The following is a 19,089-nucleotide window of genomic DNA, read 5'->3' on the forward strand; positions in this document are numbered from 1 at the left end:
AAGGCTACTTTTTGGAAAGGAATTTTATTCAAATTGATTGCTGACTCATGTTTCGTCTCTCAATTAAAAGAGATCAAGTTGAAACAAGACATTTACTTTGTCTAATAGCATACTGCAGGCTTTTATTTTTAATCATTATTATTATCTTCTCTACTAGTTTTTAAGAAAGATTTATTTGTGGGGGCCAGAACGTGGCGCAGTGGGTTAATCCTCGCCTGTGGTGCCGGCATCCCATATGGGCGCCAATTCTAGTCCCGGCTGCTCCTCTTCCAATCCACTCTCCGCTATGGCCTGGGAAAGCAGTGGAAGTCCTTGGGCCCCTGCACCTGCACGGGAGACCTGGAGGAAGCTCCTGGCTCCTGGCTTCGGATCAATGCAGCTCCGGCCGTTGCGGCCATCTGGGGAGTGAACCAACAGATGGAAGATCTTTCTCTCTCTTTCCCTCTCACTTCTGTAACTCTCTCTCTCAAATAATAAAATCTTAAAAGAAAAAGATTTATTTGTTTGAAAGAGTTACAGAGAGAGCGGGAGAGACAAAGAGGGAGAAAGAGAGAGATCTCCCATCTATTGGGAGTGCCCCATGTGGCTGCAGCAGCTGAGGCTGGGCCAGGCTGAAGCCAGGATCCAAGCATTTCATCCAGGTCTCCCATGTGGGTGGCAGGGGCCCAAGCACTTGGGTCATCTTCTGCTGCTTTTCCCAAGCCATTAGCAGGGAGCTGGATCAGAAGTGGAGCAGCCAGGACACAAACTGGTGCCCATATTTGCTGCCAGCGTTGCAGCTGGCAGCTTTACCTGCTCTGCCACAATGCCAGAACCTCTACTAGTTTTTGCATTGCTTCCTGGGCAAGCACAGATATTTTACTATTGTCTGCAAGCATGATCTGACTTTGCCCACACTTCTGCTTTTGCTCTGATTTTCCATTCTCCTTACCATTTTTTAAAACATCATGTCTAATTTGGCCTCTCTCTTCTTTCTGCCTTCCCTCCCAGGATCTCAGTACTCTTTATTCAAAGGCCTGACTCTATAATTTAGAAACTTATATAGGACAAAGGAATAGAAGAAAGCAAAGAAAATGGAGCACCAGAGGGTGTGAATTGGAGATGGGAAAAAAGCAAAGAGGTCTTCAAGTTGCTTTGCCTATGTATGGCTTATGAGAATCTTTTATTTTCCTGGACAATCAAATGACTCAGTCTTTGGGTTTTTGTTTTTTCATCTATGAGGGGATTTGGAAACAGATGGTGATGTCCTATAACTACTTCTTCCTTCTCTCTCTCTCTCTCTTTAAAAAAAGATTTATTTATTTATTGGAAAGGCAGAGTTACAGAGAGGCAGAGGCAGAGAGAGAGAGAAAGAGAGAGAGAGAGAGAGAGAGAGAGAGACAGAGGGAGGTCTTTCATCCTCTGATTCACTCCCCAAATGGCCATGTCGGCTGGAGCTGGGCTGATCTGAAGCCAGAAGCCAGGAGCTTCTCTGGGCAGGGGCCCAAGGACTTGGGCCATCTTCCACTGCTTTCCCAGGCCATAGCAGAGAGCTGGATTGGAAGTGGAGCAGCCAGGACTTGAACTGGTGCCCATATGGGATGCCAGCACTGCAGGCAGCTGCTCTACCTGCTATCCCACAGCACTAGCCCCAAACTATTAAAATGCATAAAAGAACAACTAAACCAGAGAATGTGACGCTAACATAGATTCTTCCTGCTTCCTTCACCACTAACTAAACATCTAAGGTTTGCTGTCATGAGAGGCATTGCAGATTTTTTGCTTCTTTTCTTTCTTTTTTTTTTTTTTTTTGACAGGCAGAGTTAGCGAGAGAGAGAGACAGAGAGAAAGGTCTTCCTTTTTTGCCACTGGTTCACCCTCCAATGGCCGCTGCGGCCGGCGCACCACGCTGATCCAAAGGCAGGAGCCAGGTGCTTCTCCTGGTCTCCCATGCGGGTGCAGGGCCCAAGCACTTGGGCCATCCTCCACTGCACTCCCAGGCCACAGCAGAGAGCTGGCCTGGAAGAGGGGCAACCGGGACAGAATCTGGGGCCCCGACCGGACTAGAACCCGGTGTGCCGGCGCTGCAGGTGGAGGATTAGCCTATTGAGCTGCGGCGCCTGCCTATTATTTCTTTGGTTTTAAAAAATCTCTGTTTTCTGAAAAATGATTAGAAAGTAGATAATAAGAGTCTTTGGGAGAATAATCTAAACTGCCTTTTTATATTTATTGATTCAAAAAGCAAGAAATTTTTTTGGATCTTAAAAAAAGAATCTCAGATTTTAGTGTAATAGTAAGAGACAGCAACATCACCAAAGTTAAATCCATTTTTAGTTTTTCAAGCTCAACTGCTGGAGAGAATTCAGTTTATGGATAAGTACTTCGTTAACCAAAGGGAAGTAGAGAAACAAACAAGAATCACATTGTGATGAATCTCCATGAATCAAAAGAACATGAATTTTGCAGCAAATGACAATATTTCATTATTCTTTATGGCTGAAAAATGTTCCATTGTGTATATGCAAAACATTTTCTTAATCATTCATCCCTCAATGGACAGCTGGTCTGAGTCCACTTTTCGGCTTCTGTGAACAGTGCGGCAGTGCACAGGGGAAGGTAGGTATCTCTTGATATGTGGACTTCATTTCCTTGGATGTATACCAGAGGGGGATAACTGGTCATCTGGTGTAGGTATGTTTTTAGTTTCTGGAGGAACCTACATAGTGGCCATACTAATTTGCCTTTCTACTAGCACCGCATAAATATTCCCTGTTCCTCACATTCTCACCAGCATTTGTTATATTTTTGTCTTTGGTAACAGCCATTTTAACTGAAGTGAGATAGCTCACTGTGGTTTTTATTTGCATTTCTCTGATGCTAATGGTTTTAGGCAGTATTTTCACATACTTTTAGTCATTTTTATTTCCTCTTTTGAGAAATGTCTGTTCTCATCATTTGTCATTCCTTAACTGGATGGTTCTTTTGTTGATTTCTTTTTGAGTTCCTTAAATATTCTCAATGCCAACCCTTCGTCAGCTGAAGAGTTTGCAGAATGGTTTCCCTCATTCCACAGGTGTCTCTTCCCTCTGTTAATTGTTTCCTTTGCTATACGCTTCATAGTTTGATATAATCTCATCTTCTATTTTTGCTTTTGTTTCTTGTTCTCTGGGAGTCTTATTACAAATGCCTTGCCTTAACTGTTGAAATCGTTACCTAATATATACTAAACTGATCTTCTGTATATAAAGAGAATTGAAAATGAATCATTATGTGATTGGAAGGGGAGAGGGAGCGGGAAAGGGGAGGGTTGTGGGTGGGAGGGAAATTTTGGGAGAGGGAAGCCATTGTAACCCATGAGCTGTACTTTGGAAATTTATATTCATTAAATAAAAGTTTAATTAAAAAAAACAAAAACAAATGCCTTGCCTTTGTACATATTTTGGAGTAATTCTAGAATGTTTTCTTCTAGTAGTTTTATAGTTTCAGGTCTTACATTTAGGTCCTTGATCCATTTTGATTCAAAAAAAAATTTTTTTTTTGACAGGCAGAGTGGACAGTGAGAGAGAGAGAGAGACAGAGAGAAAGGTCTTCTGTTTTCCGTTGGTTCACCCCTCGATGGCCGCTGCAGCTGGTGCAGCGCGCTGATCCGAAGGCAGGAGCCAGGTGCTTCTCCTGGTCTCCCATGGGGTGCAGGGCCCAAGCACTTGGGCCATCCTCCACTGCCTTCCCGGGCCACAGCAGAGAGCTGGCCTGGAAGAGGGGCAACTGGGACAGAATCCGGCGCCCTGACTGGGACTAGAACACGGTTTGCCGGCATTGCAGGCGGAGGACTAGCCTATTGAGCCACAGCGCCAGCTCATTTTGATTCAAATTTTTATAAAGGGTGAGAAGTGGGATTGGTGTCATTTCAATCTTCTGCATATGGATATCCTGTTTTCCCAGACTCACTTATTGAAGAGACAGTCTTTCTCCAATATATGTGAACACTTCAAAAAGTTCATGGGCAAAAGGAATTAAAAGATAATGCACATTTTCTATGAGTCTTTTGAAATTTATATATGTTTCAGTATCTTTATCCAATCAGTTGACACACATTTTTATATTTTTTGGTATTACACTTTACATGTTTTTATATTGTATCTATTATTATTATATTGTGTATCTATTAATCGGTTATTGTTGCTGTGTCTAAGAATTTTGTCTTTTATCCCTTAAAATAGAGGTATAAGTGATTTATATATCATCATTAAATTTAGAATCTTTTGAATTTGGCTACATATTTCTTTTCAGTGAGTTTTACCTTCACTTTTTAATGTTGCTAAATAACATCTTTTTTTTTTTTTTTATTTGAAAGACGGAGTTACAAAGAGAGGTAGAGACAGAGAGAGAGGTCTTCCATCAGCTGGTTCACTCCCCAAATGGCCACAACAACAGCTGGAGCTGGGCCGATCCAAAGCCAGGAGCCTGGGCCTCTTTCAGGTCTCCCACACTGGTGCAGGGGCCCAAGGACTTGGGCCATCTTCTATTGCTTTCCCAGGCCATAGCGGAGAGCTGTATCAGAAGTGGAGCAGCTGGGACTTGAACCGGTGCCCATATGGGATGCCGGCACTGCAGGTGGTGGCTTAACCCATCACACCGCAGCGCCAGCCCCTCATTCAGCTTTCTATCCCTCTCTCTCTTCCTTATACTTCTAGAACTCCTACAATGTGAACAGCAGTTATCGTCATGATATCCCATAAATCTCATAGACTTTCTTTCTTCCTTTTCACTTTTTTCTTAAAATTCTCTGACTCAATATTTTCAAATGCCCTCAATGCCCTGTCTTTGAGTTCATAGATTCTTTCTTTGATTGATGGAGCCTGCTGTTGATGCTCTTTACTGCATTTTTATTTCCTTCTGCTCTGAAATTTCCATTTTGTCCTTTGTTATTATTTCTATCTCCTTTGAGCTTCTCAATTTATTATGTATTGTTTTCCTGATTGTATTATGTTATTTATCAGTGTTTTCTTGTAGCTTGCTAAACTTCCTTAAAACAATTATTTTGCACCATTTTCAAGTAAAACATAGACTTCTCTGTCTTGAGTCAGTTTTCATGTTCCTTCGGTGGTGTTATCATTTGTTTATGGTATGAGTGTCCCCCCCCCCGCCCCGCCCCCGCCCCCTGGGGGTTTCTGTGTTAGAAACTTGATACCCAGTGTGGTAAGATTAGGAGTTGGTGGAAACTTGAAGAGGTGGAGTGTGATGGAAAATGACTAAGTCACTATAAATCTCTTAAAAACATTGAACTTGCATTTAGGCTTGTCAGTGTTCTTTTTGTTAATGTAGGTTCTCCTTTCTCAAAATTTCTACTGTGTGTTCTGCTTAACTCAAGCAGACCAGTTTAATCTGGATTCCTTATTTGGTTTCCTTAACTATGTGTTACCTAAGTATAGTCTAGTATTTTTCAGTATTAGCATAAATAGGTAAAAATAAAAAAAGAATTAATGTCACTCTGTGGGACCCTGGATAGTCTGCATGAGAAGTTTGCTATAGTGGAGACATACTGGCCTCTCCACACTCTCCGGTGTTTTGTGTTGTCATATGATTTCTCCATCTTACACACACTCCCGCTGTGATGTCACTAGAGCACCACCAATGGGGCCACCCAGTCTTGAACTTTCATTCTCCAACACTATTACCTTTATAAGTAAATTATAAGTGACCGCTTACACTATAAGCAAACCCCTTTGTCATGTACTCAGCCTCAGGTATTTTGTTATAGCAGTGGAAAATGGATTCATACAGGTAGTGATGTGTTTCCTTGGTTTTTCATGTTTTTTGCTGCTGATTGCTGATATCTGTGCATTTGCTGAAGCGGTTGCCTCTTTCACACTTCATGGACTGGTTTCCATGGGGGTAGAGCTTGACCTCCAGGTGGGTGCAAGGGCACTGACCAGACGGGGTGTTGTGATTAGTGCAGCTCTGTCCACCCAGATCAGCACTGGTGACGGCTGTGGAGTCCTCGGCACCACTGTGTGTGTTTGCAGCAGCAGAAGGGGCCGTTCGGGCCTTCTGTGGTGAAGGGGTTCTTCTGATCTCTTTCTCATACAGGGGAAGTTGTAGCTGAGGGGGTCTCTCCCAGCACCGGGTCCTGCTTGCAGGCACTGCCACGGTGCAGGTGGCACAGGTGTCTGATGTGTAACCCATGGAGATTGATGCACAGCCACATACGGGGCAACACTGGCTCTGAGGTCTGGAGCTGGGTATGTGCGGGGCTGTTGCTGTTCCACAAACTGGGCTTGAATGCATCTGCTGCAGTGCGGGCTCTGGGGTCTGCAGTGAGGTGCTTGTGTACTAGACGCACAGTCAGGGTCTGGAATGCAAACACAAGTCAAGCAATAGTGGCTCCAGGGTCTGATGTGGACTAGCTTACTGTGGCAGTGATTCTGAGATCTGAGGAGCGGGACCTCAAGAATGGTAGTAGGGCTGGGGTCGAGAGCTCATGTGTGCACAGATTGATCGCAGCTTTAGGGCCTGGAATGGGGCTAGGCTATAGCAACAGTAGCTATGATGACTGATGTGCACGTGTACATGGTGTGGCCACACAGAATCTGGAGTATAGGAATGTGTGAAGTGACAGCAGGTCTTGTGTCTGGGCAAAGCGGGCCACAGGACATCACATTGGCACCTGCCAAGAGGTGGATACTGATAGCCCCCTCCTTCATCGTTGTTCCTAGCCATCTCCAAATGTCTCAGCTATGCCAGTCTCCCTGCAGTCCTTTCCGTGTGATTATCCCCCACCTCCACACTTTTTTTTTTTTTTTAAATTGCACTGTGTTGCTGCTGCATGTTCTTACTTGGGAACTTGAGTTCTCCCCAGGGTATTTTCATTCACAATAACTGTGTAATTGTGTTGTTTTGGGGGAGGAATGAAGGCTGGTATCTCCTACTGTGCCATCTTGTTGTGATCACTCTCTTATTCAACTTTAAGCAGTTCTCTTTCTGCAGAATTTTCAGAACTTTTTTTTTGGTTTGTTTTTACGTTACAACATGTGTTGTAAATAAATCTCCCTCCCCTTTCCCACTCGCTCTCCCCTTCCATTCACATCAAGATTCAAGAGAAAGAACTTCTAAGATCAATCCCATTCACAATAGCTACCAAAAAATTAAATACCTTGAATAAATTTAACCAAGGATGTCAAAGATCTCTATGATGAGAATTACAAAACATTAAAGAAATATAAGACACAAAAAATGGAAAAATCTTGCATGTTCACTTATCAGAAGAATTAATGTCATCAAAATGTCCATTCTATGGAAAGCAATTTACAGATTAAATCCAAACACCAGCAACATTCCTTTATATCTAGAAAAAATTATGTTAAAATTCATATGAAAGCAAGAGAGACCCCAAATAGCTAAAGCAATCTTACACAACAAAAACAAAGTTGGAGGCATCACAATACCAGATCAAGACATACTACAGGGCAGTTACAATCAAAACAGCCTGGTACTCAAACAAAAACAAACATGTAGACCAGCGGATCCGAATAGATACTCCAGAAATCAATCCATGCATCTACACCAACTCATCTTTGACGAAGGAGCTAAAGGCAATCCCTGGAGCAAGGACAGTCTTTTTAGCAAATGGTGCTGGGAAAATCAGATCTCCACATGCAGAGGTATGAAACAAACCAACTATCTTACACCTTACACAAAATACATTCAATATGGATCAAGTATCTAAGTCTACCACCTGATACAACCAAATTATTAGAGAACGTAGGGGAAAATCCTCAAGACATTGACATAAGCAAAGACTTCTTGGGAAAGACCCCAGTAGTACAGGTAATCAAAGCCAAAATGGACAAATGGGATTACATCAAGCTAGAGGCTTCTGAACTGCAAAGAAAACACTGCAAAGCAAAGAGGCAACCAACAGAATGGGAGGAAATATTTGCAAACTATGCAAATGGTAATTAATTAATAATCAGAATCTATAAAGAGCTCAAGAAACTCAACAACAAAACAAATACTCTAGTGAAGAAATGGCCGGCGCCGTGGCTTAACAGGCTAATCCTCCACCTTGCGGCGCTGGCACACCGGTTTCTAGTCCTGGTCAGGGCGCCGGATTCTATCCCGGTTGCCCCTCTTCCAGGCCAGCTCTCTGCTGTGGCCCGGGAAGGCAGTGGAGGATGGCCCAAGTACTTGGGCCCTGCACCTCATGGGAGACCAGGAGAAGCACCTGGCTCCTGGCTTTGGATCAGCGCGATGCGCCGGCCGCAGCGGCCACTGGAGGGTGAACCAACGGAAAAAGGAAGACCTTTCTCTCTCTCTCACTGTCCACTCTGCCTGTCAAAAAAAAAAAAAAAAAAAACAACAACAAAATAAAACAAAAAAAACGGAATAGAGCATGATGGTGGGATTTTAATTTACATAAGGTATTGAGATAATCCTTCCCGGGGATGGGGGAGGGAGGTGACATTTCAAGGAAGAGAAAAGTTAAACCAGAGAGATAGATGAGGAGAAAAGTATCCAGGCTGAATTCCCATATGTCCACCAGTTCCTGTCCAGGCTGCTCCTTTTCCAATCCAGCTTCTACTATGGCCTGGGAAAGCAGAAGATGGCCCAAGTGCTTGGGCCCCTGCACCTGCATGGGAGACCCAGAAGAAGCTCTTGGCTTCAGATTGGCTATCTGGGGAGTGAACCAGCGGATGGGAGACCTCTCTCTCTGACTCTCCCTTTCTATGTCTGTGACTCTACCTCTCATATATATAAATAAAAAAATCTTAAAAAAATAAGAGCCTGTGTAAATGGCAATGTATTTTGGGACACCTTTAGACAATGACTATAGAAGCCTAGCAGATACGGGGGAGCGGAAGAATCACTATATTCCTAAAGTTGTACTTAGAAATTTGCATTCATTAAATAAAAGCTTTAAAAAAATACCTTCATGAATGCTCCAGAATCCAGGTGAGAACATACAGCACCTGGGTAACGCACAGAAACGAAATGAGATGCTTTTAAAAGGGCAAGCAGTTTCACTTTACCCATATCACCTTCCCCTCCAGCCCAAACAACACAATCCCAGTAGAGATCCCCTTGGTCTGTAAGTTCTCCCATGAAAGAATGGGTGAGTGAGCTGAATGACTTCATGACAAATCCCAGCACCAAGCCAATTTACCCATACTCCCTGGCACTAGGCCCACCCACACAGATGTGTGGGCTATGGTTAAGTTTAAGGCTCGTGTTAGAGCTGGGCTGGGGCTAGGGCTAGGGCTAGGGTTATGGTTAGGGCTAGGATTAGGGTTAGGGTTAGGATTTGATTTAGGGTTAGGGTTAGGGCTAAGGCTAGGGCAAGGGTTAGGTTAGCACCATGTCAGCACCATGCTTGCTCACCCATAAACTGGATCAGAAGTAGAGCAGTTGGGACTTGAACCGGTGTCCCTATGGGATGCCAACACTCTAGGCAGTAGCTTCACCTGCTGTGCCACAGCACTGGCCCTGTACACATTTTCCATGAAGATTTTTGCATAGCATAAGCATTGAGATGACTCAGGAAGTTTTGCGCTATCATCTCTACTTGTCTATAATTTTATTTTGAGATGTGCACCCAAAGAGTTTAGTGATCACATTTGTGGTTAACTGACTCTATCCTATGGCTATACTTTGTCGAGTTGTAAAAATCTCCTTCTCTCACACAGAGATTCTGAATATGATCTGAGACACGTAAGTTCTGCATTTGGGAACCAAATATTGCTGATTGCAACAGCCCTAGGTTTAAGATCCATGGATACTTGAGGCTGAGATTCCCCAAGCAAACTTGATCCTCCCATTTTTGTTGGGATCTGTGGACGGTGTGAGCAGTGGTCCCATAAATTTTTCATTAAAACTTCTTTGCAAATGAAAAGACAGTCTAACATACAGGTTATCTAGATAACAGAAGTAGGAATGTGACAACCTCAGGACAATCGAGATGAAATAAAAAAAACTATAGTGCTTTGAAGGAGCACCTATCACCTTATAGGGAAAGTTAAGTGAGCCCTTGAATATAAAAGAAATGCAGAAGTAGATGTTTAATCTGCATTTCCTCACAGTGGCCTAGGAGTATGGATGTTAACTAACTACTTTACGAAAGTCCTTTAATTAATGCTCATGGCTAACGCCTGGCCTGCAAGATGTATTAGCATCATTTTTGGAAAGAAAAGTAAATCTCCATTGTTAGTGGTCATATTTTCCCTTGGAAGCATTTCTGAGAAGCATATTATTCCAAATAGCCATTCTTTACTTCCTCCTCCAGAAGAGGAAGCTGTGGGGTCCCACAGAATTCTTGCACTGCTACTAAGGTTTCTGCCCTGCTTGCCTGTGCCAGTTTCAGGTTCATCTCCATGGTGGTTGTTCTAGATCTGCTCCTTTCTCTGCCTCTTGCACAGCCTCCTTTTCTAGGTTGTGTATTCATGCTTAACAATTTGATTAATAGATATTTCCTTATCCCTTACCAGTCTCTATGGCTGACATACCAACCATCATGTCAACTGCTATTGCTTGAAAGGTATGTTTCTCATAAAGCTCCCAAGTGGTACCAAACATCAACTGGTATTCATAATCTATTTTAGCTTTTCAATTTTTAATTGATATATGGTTATTACCAATATTTATGGGATTATCATATGACATTTAAATACATGTATATGGTGTGTAATTATTAGATCAGAGTAATTTTTTTTCAGAATTTTTGCATCTTTATTTGCCAGGGATATTGATCTGCAGTTTTCTTGTGGTCCTTACCTAGTTTTCATATCAGGATAATGATGGATTTGAAGAATGAGTTGGAAGGATTCCCTTCCTTTCAATACTTTTTAATAGTTTTAGATGAAGTAACATTAGTTCTTTTCTTTTTTTTACGATTTTGGCACATCTTCCCAGTTTTCCAATTTTGTTGGCATAATGTTGTTCAGAGTTGTCCCTTCACCCTTTGTATTTCTCTGGTATGAGTTGCCACGTTCTTCTTTACATCTCTGATTTTACTCCTTGGGATTTTTCTCTCTTTTCTTCTTGGTTAGTCATGCCAAAGTTTGTCATTTTGCTTATCTTTTAAAATAAAACTGACTCATCATTTTGTTGGTCTTTTGTATTTTTTCTGTGTCTCTATTTTGTTTATTTCTGTTCTGATCTTTGTTAATTCCTTTTACCTACTAATTTTGGGTTTGTTCTTGCTTCTCTGTTTCCTTGAGTTGGATTGTTACCACCATAAACGATCCTCTTACTAATTTTGCTCTATTCAATAGGTTTTGGTTTGCTTTGTACTCATTTCCATTTGTTGCAAAATTTTTTTAAACTTCCTTTTGATTTCTTTATGGCATGTTGATCATTCAAGAGTATGCTGTTGGTTTCAACATATTTGTACCATTTCTAAAGTTCTTGTTAATTAATTTCATTCAATTGAAGTAAATAAAGATATGCTAAAATTTTAATTTTTTGAAATTGTTGAGACTTTTTTGTAGCCTAACATATAATCTGTCCTATAAGATATTCCATTTATTTGTCAGAGGCGTGTGTATTCTATATTCATTGTGTAAAATTCTATGCAAATATGTTAAGTCCATTTGGCCAGTAGTATAGTTTAATTCTGATTTTTAAAAATTGTTTACATTGTGTCTTTTTTCCTCTCAGAGATCTTTTTTTTTTTTTTTTGACAGGCAGAGTGGATAGTGTGAGAGAGAGACAGAAAGGTCTTCCTTTTTGCCGCTGGTTCACCCTCCAATGGCTGCTACGGCCGGCGCATCTCGCTGATCCGAAGGCAGGAGCCAGGTGCTTCTCCTGGTCTTCCATACGGGTGCAGGGCCCAAAGACTTGGACCATCCTCCACTGCCTTCCCGGGCCATAGCAGAGAGCTGGCCTGGAAGAGGGGCAACCGGGATAGAATCCAGCACCCCAACCGGGACTAGAACCCAGTGTGCTGGCGCTGCAAGGCGGAGGATTAGCCTGTTAAGCCACGGCGCCGGCCAAGAGATCTTTTTTTTAAGGTATACAAACTTCATGAATTTCATAAATAAAACTTTTGATTTTTTTGTCTAGATGATATGTCTAGATGGATTTTTATGTCTAGATGATACCCTACTATGATGAAAGTGGGGTATTTAAGTCCTCAAGTATTATTGTGTTACAGTCCATGTCTATTTTTAAATCTAATTTTTTTAAATAAAATTCAGTGTTCCAGTGTTGGGTGCGAATGTATTTCTGAGGCTGTCAACAGATTGCATAAAATGATAAATCCTTATTTGTCAAGGGAAGGCTGGGGGGAATCCTCAAAGAGTGGTTTTTTTTTTTGTTTTTTGTTTTTTTTTTTTTTTGACTATGTAGAGGTCATTTTTACTTTCCATTGTCCCATTTGTTAGACAGGTAAAGATGCTTGGTATTAAAATTCCACCTAGGAAGGTGGTTGCTATTTTATTTTGATTGCCTTTCTTTTTGCATTGTGATGAAAGGTTTTAATTGTCATAACAGAAAACAAGTGAGAAGTTCATTTTTTTTGCATTTACAGCTTTTTTTTTTTTTTACCATATTCTAAGAGATTCTAGAATCTTGAATCCCATTAGAGTCATCTAGGGTGCTTTTAATAACACATCTCTTTTTTTTAGACAGCTGTTATTTTATTACTATGACACTTTAGAGATATCATCTCTGGTTTCTGAGTCTCTGAATCAAAGCATAGTAACTATCAGTGCAGGCAAAAAATAAAAATAAAATTGGTGTTAGCTCAATCAAGACTTTATATTGAAATTTCAACATAAAGTAAAGCATGCTCTACAGAAAAGATACATTTTGTTTGTAAAAAGAACAAAAATCACTTGAACTCCCAATTTCTAGTGAGTGTGCCCAAAAATAGTTTGGGCATGCATATTCAATTATAAAATATGCAAAACAAAATATTGCGATCACATGCTAATAAACTTGTTCACCCTAAGTAAGGCTTTAACTATCTGAGAAATAGAGCAACTCATAGTTAAGAAATTTACTCTGGCATCAGTGAGCTTTTTGCTAGCCATTCTGGTTTTGTCAAGATTGGTGTCACATTCTTTAGGTTTAAGCTCCTATCCTAAGGCACAAATTTGTCTTTAGGCAGAAAAAAAAATTATACAAATAAATAAATAAACTTTTACAAAAATCAGCAGAGTTAATTCCAAGTTCCAAAAAGATGGCAGTTGAATGACTTTCCCCCTTTCTGCCATTTGAAAACCCCACAGTGCCCTGTGAGCTTTGGTGGAATCAGCTCCCTGCTCCCTAGCTGCTGGGGTTCTTATGCTGAGGCAGAGCCCTGAGCATCCAGCAGTCGGTGGTTACCTGTGCCTATTTGTCGCTGCCATCTACAGATGGGTCTCCTCCTGTGCTCCCATATGATTGCTGTATCACTGCTATAATGTATTACATTGTGAGTAGGAAAGTCGGTTTGGGTTTCTCATTCCCAAAGAAATCCTTCGGCATGTAAGTTTATTTCACTCTCATCTCCAAAGCCCTTTGCACAATGCTTTCATACTGTAATAGAAAGAGGAGATGGGGAAGGGGTGCAATGATTTGTTAAGCAGATCTAAAATGCTATTAACCTTGCTTTAAATAGTAGCCAAGTACTGTTAGGGTATCATATGGAGAAAAGCTGGCTTTCTTCACTTCCTCCCGGTAAACTTCATGGTGTGAGCTTAAAGAATTTCCCACAAACCTTCCCAGGCCTACAGAGGTGGCTGTCTCTTTTGGGTGAAGAGCTACATTAATCTAGCCCAAGAAACCAATGAGTAAAATAAAATGTCAATAAATTACTTTACACCAAAAAACGTGCATGGACTCAGCTCACATTTCTGACTTGGAGCATCGTTCCATCATATTCAGCCTACAACAGGACAGAAAGATACTGAGATCACTTCCTTCTCCTCCCCTCCCCTCCCCCTCTTGCTCTCTTTCCCCTCCCCTTCCTCCCCCTCCTCCTTTTAAAAAGATTTTACTTGTTTGAAAGTAAGAGTTACAGAGAAATAGGGAGAGATAGAGAGAGGTCTTCCATCCTCTGGTTCACTCCCCATATGGTTGCAAGGGCCAGGGCAGGACCAGGCTGGAGCCAGGAGCTTCCTCAGGGTCTCCCATGTGGGTGCAGGGGCACAAGGACTTGGGCCATCCTCCGCTGCTTTCCCAGGCCATTAGCCAGGGAGCTGGATCAGAAGTGGAGCAGCTGGGACCAGTGCCCACACAGGATGCCCGTGTTGCAGACAATGGCTTAACCCACTACTCCACAGCATCAGCCCGAGATCTTCTTTACTAGCAAGACTGGTTGGTATTAAAAGGAAAAGGCAACACACAACTGCAATTTAAGTTAAAAGCTACACGTTTTCCTGAACTCTACTAGTCTTTTAGGATTGTTTCCAAGGAGACACTGTCAATTACAGTTTTTAGAAAAAAAAATTTCCAAAAAAGAAAGACATTTTGTAGGAATTTAAAATGTAGTCATTTGGTCTCTTTTATCGTAACCTCAATGAATGACATTTTTCCTCTCTTTGTTGTTTGAGACTTCACTCTATTTGAGGAAAGGCACCCTAACGGTAGCAGCTAACCTAGAGAACAGACATTTTCCTCAATATAATAAAGACAGGCAGGCTTTCATTGTTAGATAAATGAAGAATTCTTCTTAGAAGCTTTAAGAAGCAAGATAAGGAAAGCCAAGAGAGGCCATGCCCTGTGGAATGTATTTCTGCTATTGAGCCTTCTCTGCGGCGTGGATCAGAAGATTGATGGTATCGAGCACTTTTAAACTCTCTCTGAATTGGCGATTCTTTTTTTTTGACAGGCAGAGTGGATAGTGAGAGAGAAAGGTCTTTTTTGCCGTTGGTTCAACCTCCAATGGCCACTGCGGCCGGTGCATTGCATTGATCCGCTTCTCCTGGTCTCCCATGAGGTGCAGGGCCCAAGCACTTGGGCCATCCTCCACTGCCTTCCCGGGCCACAGCAAAGAGCTGGCCTGGAGAGGGGCAACCGGGACTAGAACCCGGTGTGCCGGCGCTGCAAGGCGGAGGATTAGCCTGTTGAGCCACGGCGCTGGCCTGAATTGGCGATTCTAAAACGACCCATTTGAGGGGCCAGCGCTGGGGCACAGCGAGCTTTGATCATGGCGTGGGGGGCCGCGGCCTCAGACAGAGATGAACTGGGGAGGCGGGGGGGCTGTCGTGTTGGTGTCCAGGGAGTATTTATCCAGGAAGGCTCTAGCTGGCTTTCACAGAGAGGCAGGCCTAAGGACGTCAACATTTTCCTCTGTGATTCAGTTCCCTGAAATCACTGCTCAAATTTGGATCGCCATACTTCTCTCTCTCTCTCTCTCTCTTTTTTTTTTTTTTTTTTTTTTTGCTAAGCTAGTAATCTCCTCAGAAAGGGCTTTTAAAAGCGTTCTTGTTTGTGTCACAGCATTAAGAATTAAATTACAAATTGGTAATATTTTCTCAATTCTTTGTGAAGGGAGATTCAGTTTTTGAGGCCAGGGGTACATTTTTATCCATACCTGTGACTTCATTTTAGCTAACAAATAGGCAGTGCTGAGGGGGATTCTGAGGTGTGGTGTTGCAGGTGACATCCACGGGAAGGCAACTTTCTGCTTCTTTCTCAGCATTTACATTTGGTTTCTTACCTATAATTGCCTTTTTAGAAGAAAAAATACTTATTTATTTATTTGAATGGCAGAGTTACAGATACACACACACACACACAGATCTTCCATTCATTGTTTCACTTCTCAGATGACTGCAACATCAGGTTTGGGTCATGTTGAAGACAGGAGCTTGGAACTCCATCTGAGTCTCCCATGTGGGTTCAGGGGCCTAAGCACTACGGCCACGTTCCGCTGCCTTCCCACACACATTACCAGGGAACTGAATTGGAAGTGGACCAACTGGGCCTTGAACCAGTGCTCGTATGAGATGCCAGTATTGCAGGTGGCAGCTTAACCTGTTGTGCCACAACACTGACCCCAAACCTTTTCTTTTGTATTTTATCATTCTATTTTGGAATCATTCTACACACAACGAAATAACAGAGGTTAAGAAGAAGAGGACCATCTTTTAGTTAAACTAATTCCAACAAGGGCCATATAGTGTTTTTATGGGATTCTCCTGGATTTAATAAAATGTATTAAAATACATGTATGTTTATCAATTACTTTTGGAGGAGGAGTGGTGAAAGCAGTTAACTTTGATGAGATTCATGAAGCGCTTGCTGCCTACGTTTTAAAAACAAATCATTGCATTAGGAGACCTCAACTGCTGATTGCCAAAGGCAGACAGGCGGGTGTTTTTCCCAAAATAACAAATGGGGCTAGTGACCTGCAGAGAATAAAACACACACACAGAGGAGGTACAGTAGGGTGTTTTTATTTAATATAGAAGGAACTGGTTGCAAGGACACCGCGTCAGGTGTAATCACTGAAGTCCAAACTGAGCATACAGAAAGGAGAAGTCTGAAGGATCTTCACTAACAATGATGCTGTGTGCTTCACAGTCTTCAAAGTGTTTTCACATACAACTGCCTTTTCAGAGAGAGAGAGATTGATTCCATCCACTGGCTCACTCCCAAAATGGCTGAAATGGCTGGGGCTGGGCCAGGCCGAAGCCAGGAGTTCAGAGCTTCTTCTGGGTCTCCCACATGGGTAGCTGGGGAAGATGGACCATCTTGTGCCATCTTCCAATGCTTTTCCAGGTCATTAATAGGGACCTAGATCGGAAGTGGAGCAGCCAGATCTTGAACCAGCACCCATATGGGACGACGTCCCAGGCAGAGGCTTGGCCTGCTAAGCCACAACACCTGCCACAGGTAGGTCGTTTCTTGTGTGTGTGATGGTTTCCTGATAGTGACTGTGCTTGACAGCGTCCATTTTCTGTCATAAAGTCCAACCCTTCCTACTTACATCGCTACTAAATAACCACACACATATGCAGAGGTCATGGGGTACTACCAAGAGAGTAGGAGAACAAGAATGAACTGATGTGAATAAAGCGCTATATTATTATTGAGAATTAAGGCTTTAACAAATGAGCTTGGGGGTGAGGGCCACAGACTCCGTAACGGCACCGGGTGTGGAGTGCGGGGTCCTGAGGCTGTCTTCACCACAAGTCTGACATTTCCTTTGCCTTTGCCTCAACAAACCTGCTTTCTTTCACCTGGGAAGATCTTGGGGTTGAACCAACGGCTCCATCACCTCTCCTCCGGACAGTGTATGTATGATGGGTACCCCACAAGATTTTCCTCATACACACGTGGTCTTTAGCTACCATGAATGCTCTCACTCACCTCAGAGAAATTTCTAGGCCAGAGCTTACCTCAAGCATCCGCTGCCTTGAAAGTATAATACCCAGAAAAAGAGAACGATGAAGAGATGCTTACGGAATTTTTGTTAGACATAGTGACTTTTTCTGTTAGGATATTGCCTTACTTTTTGTCTAAATGAGTACAAACAAATTGAGAAATGTTACATGACTCACCGGTGAGCTCAACGTACTCATGGAGGCTTCTACTGCCTGTTTTCTGGCACTGCTTTCTCAATTTCCCTTTTTATTCTTTGCACCATCTCCCAGAGTGAGACGAAGGGATCCACAATCTTTGAAAAGACTTGTCCTCTTCAGTTAACTCTCTTATACTGGGAACCAGAATGTGCAAAATCAGTGCTCACCAGAATAGGTAAAATTAGTGCTCGGATTCAAGTATTTCTAAATATATTCCCCCATCTGCAGAAATATATATCCCTGGGAAAACTAAGACATCTCTCATCCTCTTGGCCAGAGTTTATGACAGGAGCACAGACCCAGAATGGAGCTGGAAGGACGTCCAAGTAAACGTGAGTACTTTCTCTCCTTCCAGTTTCAATGTCGTTGTGAAGACAGAAAGTGATGCTGCTGTGGAGAAGGACGTGGAGGGGAGTGAGGGTGACTTTGGTAAAAAAGGGAGGACACAGCTAGATTAAAATAATTTGGTAACAGAAACTTACTTATAGAATGTAGACTGTGGTGCAGCGGGTGAAAGCCCCAGCCTGCAATGCCAGCATCCCATTTGGGCGCTGGTTCAGGTCCCGGCTGCTCTGCTTCTATCCGGCTCTCTGCTATAGCCTGGGAATGTGGTGGGGGGATGGCCCAAGTCCTTGGGCCCCTGCACCCTCAGGGGGGACCTGGAGGAGGCTCCTGGCTCCTGGCTTTGGATTGGTGCAGCTCCAGCAGTTGCGGCCAATTGGAGAGTGAACCAGCAGATGGAAGACTTCTTTCTCTGCCTCTCCTTCTCTCTCTGTAACTCTAACTTTCAAGTAAATAAATAAATAAATAAATAATAAAAAAAAAAGCAGAAGGGCCAGTGCTGTGGTGCAGTAGATTAATCCTCCACCTGTGGCGCTGGCATCCCATATGGGCGCCAGTTCTAGTCCTGGCTGCTCCTCTTCCAATCCAGCTCTCTGCTATGGCCTGGGAAAGCAGTAGAAGATGGCCCAAGTCCTTGGGCCCCTGCACCCACATGGGAGACCAGGAAGAAGCTCCTGGCTCTGGATCAGCACAGTTCTGGCTATAGCAGCCATTTGGGGAGTGAACCAATGAAAGGAAGACCTTTCTCTCTGTCTCTCTTTCTCATTCTCTATAACTCTACCTCTCAAATAAGTAAATGAATAAAATCTTAAAAAAAAAAGAGGACATAGATTGTGTCAAGGAGGAAAAAGCATATAAAAGAGAAGATGGAAAGAGAGTATTTAGGAAGATTCTTTTATAGGGGAGAGAGAGGTGTAGAAACATAGGGACACAGGGTTCTGGTGTGTCGGAGGTGGTGACTGTCCCATTTTATGTTTGTGACTTAAGTGACACAAATGGATCCATATAAGATCATTAAATAATATATATTTTTAAAATATAGAATAAATGCATAAATATACTCAGCTGTTAAAAAAAAAGAAAAAGAAATCCTGTACGTTGTGAAATCCTGTCCTTTGCAACAAGAGGGCTACAACTGGAAACCATAATACTTAGTGAAACAAGCCAGTCCCCAAAAGATGGATATAATATATTTTCCCTGATCCAAGGTAACTAATAGAGTACCTCTAATGTAATGTAATTTTCAGGCATAGAAAGCCAA

Source organism: Lepus europaeus, chromosome 6 (assembly GCF_033115175.1).
Source record: "Lepus europaeus isolate LE1 chromosome 6, mLepTim1.pri, whole genome shotgun sequence".
Lineage (NCBI taxonomy): Eukaryota > Metazoa > Chordata > Mammalia > Lagomorpha > Leporidae > Lepus > Lepus europaeus.